This window comes from Rissa tridactyla, unplaced genomic scaffold (assembly GCF_028500815.1).
Source record: "Rissa tridactyla isolate bRisTri1 unplaced genomic scaffold, bRisTri1.patW.cur.20221130 scaffold_63, whole genome shotgun sequence".
Lineage (NCBI taxonomy): Eukaryota > Metazoa > Chordata > Aves > Charadriiformes > Laridae > Rissa > Rissa tridactyla.
This window is the reverse complement of record NW_026529841.1, coordinates 205,991-208,490: the sequence shown is the minus strand read 5'-3', so window position 1 is coordinate 208,490 and position 2,500 is coordinate 205,991. Positions and strand designations below refer to the sequence as shown.

General features: G+C 79.7%; 1 non-coding gene across 1 annotated transcript; it reads left to right on the top strand.

Annotated features, from left to right (window-relative positions):
- The first annotated feature begins 1,549 nt into the window (after positions 1–1,549).
- Positions 1,550–1,702, top strand: LOC128903738 (5.8S ribosomal RNA). The gene has a single exon (XR_008464210.1). It is a non-coding gene; the product is annotated as a 5.8S ribosomal RNA (ribosomal RNA).
- The last annotated feature ends 798 nt before the right edge of the window (positions 1,703–2,500 follow it).

Sequence of the window (2,500 nt, the reverse complement as noted above, 5' to 3'; positions counted from 1 at the left end):
CCGAAGGTGGCAGTGGGGGAGGCACCCCCGCGGGGCCTAAAGTTCGTTTCCCTCGCCCCAGGGCCAGGTACCTAGCGTCCGCGCTCTCGCGGTCCCTTCCCTCGGCGCGTCTCTCGGCGCGTCTCCGGGGGTCGAAGGGCCGCGGGGGCCGGGCGGGGGTTTAAAGACTCGGGCGGCTCGGCGTCGCCCGGGGGGCCGGCCGGCCGGCGGCGGCGGCCGGGAGTTCTCTCTCGCGGTGAGAGAGCCTCTCCCGGACGGCCGTCGCCTGCGACCGCGTCCCGCGGGCGTCCCGTGCCGGGGAGGGGCACCCCTGCCCCCCCCTCTCCGCGGCCCGGTCTCGGCGGAGAGACCGCGGCGCGAGCGGTCGGCCGTGTCCGACCTGCCCGCCTCGGAACGGGCGACCCCGGCGAGGAGCGCGGGCTCCCCGCCGGGGCTCGCGGCGGGTCCCCGCAAGGGGGGGACCCGCCGCCGGGCGGCCCTACGCCCTCCCCCCGCACACCCTGTGCGCGGGGGGGGGCGGGAAGGGACGCCGCGCCTCCGTCGCAGCGGCTGCGTCGCGCTGCGGCGCCGCTCCTCCCTCCCCCGTCCGGGCGAGCGCTCGGCGTTCTCCCGCCGCTAAGCGCCGGCGAGGGCGGCACCCCGTTGCCCGAGCGGCGGCGTCGCCGCTCGGTCTAGCCGGACGGAGCCCCCCGCCGCCGAGGCCGTCCCGGCCCCGGGCCCCGCCTAGCCGCTTCGCCTCCCCGTCTTCGCCTTCCCGGCCGAGCCGTGCAGGCGGTCGGGGCAAGCGGGGGCGTCCCACTCCCGGTCTCCGCGTGGAAACGGGGAGAGCGGGAGCCGCCCCCGCCTCAGGCGGCCGTCCGCCTTCCGCTCGGCGCGTGCCCGCGGAAGGAGACGGGAAGCGGCGGCGGCGGCGGTGCCGGGGCGGGCGGCCGCCGCGCGGCGGGCCGCCGTCCGGCGGGCCGCGGGCGTCGTGCGTCGTCGGCTCGGGGCGCGTCCGCGTCCGCCCGCGGCGGCGCGGAGCCGCCGAGGTGCCGTCGGGACGGGACCCCGGGGAGGAGTTAGGCTGCCCGTGGCGCGGCGGAGCGGCGCGCGCGGAGGCGCGCGCGCGGGGTAGCCGTCGGGGCCCCCCGCGCCGCCCGCTCGAGGCGGACAGGCGGAGCGGCCGGGCGCGCCGCCGCCTCCGTGCGGAGGCCGGACCGAGCCCGGGCGCCTGGGCCGCCCCCGAAGCGAGCGAGGCGCTTGCCGTCGCCTTCGGCCGGTGGGGAGCGCGGGCTCCCAGGCCCTCGTCGCCTCTCGGGGCGTTTCCTTCCTTCCTTTCTGGCCCTCCTTGGGCGTGCTCGTACGGTCAGTCGAGGCGAGGCCCCTCCGTCTCGCCCCCGTCGCGCCGCGCTCCGCCGTTCTTTCCCCTCCCGCCCCGCGCGGGGATGCGAGGGGAGGAAGGGGGGGCCGGCCGGCGGGGCAGGCGGTTGGGCCGTCCTCCGAGAGGGGCCGCTCCTGGCGAGCGTTCCCGGCCCTCCCGCGCGCGCGGGGCGGTGCCGAAAGACGAGACAACTCTTAGCGGTGGATCACTCGGCTCGTGCGTCGATGAAGAACGCAGCTAGCTGCGAGAATTAATGTGAATTGCAGGACACATTGATCATCGACACTTCGAACGCACTTGCGGCCCCGGGTTCCTCCCGGGGCTACGCCTGTCTGAGCGTCGCTTTGCGATCAATCGCCGGCTCGGCCGCCGCCCCTTGGCCGGGCGACGGCCGCACGAGCGGCGCGGCTGGGGTGCCTCGCAGGCCCCTCCCGAGGGCCTTCGTCCCCCTAAGTGCAGACTCGGGGAGCGCTCCGAAGCTCCCCGCTCCCGGAGCGCCCGCTCTGCGGAGCTCGTCTCGCCGGTGGTTGGCCGGGGCTCGCCGAGTCCGGTCGGGCCCGGCGCGGCGGTGGGGAGAGACGCCGGTCGGGGGGAGGCGCGGGCCTCGTCCCCGGCCCTCCCGCGCGGGCGGCTGTCTGCGGGTGGGTACCGCGCGGTACCGTGCCGTCGCTGCCGCGCTTGCGCGCGCCGAGCGTGCCGGGGACGGGGGTCATCCCCGTCGCCGCCCCCCCTTCCTCTCCCGTCTCTCCCCGACGACCCGCCGCCCCCCGAGCGCCCGCCGGCGGGTGGGGGGGGAGCGAGGTCGCGGCCGGGCCGGGGCGCCGGCGGCTGCGGCGGCGGCGGCGAGTCGGGCGACGGCCGCGCCCGCGCGGCCGCCGCTTCTCCGTCGTCGTCGCCGTCGTCGCCGCGCGTCTTCCCGTCCCGTGCCGCGGCTCCTCGCCTCTCCCCCGCTCCCGCCAGGCGGTGCCGCCCGGGCGCCCGCCCGGCCGTCGTCCCCGGCCGTCGCCCCCGGGGGGCCGTCTCCGGGCGCGTCTCCGGACGCGCTTTTTCGGGCCGTTCATCCGGGCTGGGGCTTCCTTCGGTTCTCCCTCGGCGATCCGCGCCCCGGCGTCCGGCGCGCCCTCCCCGCGCGGCGGAGGG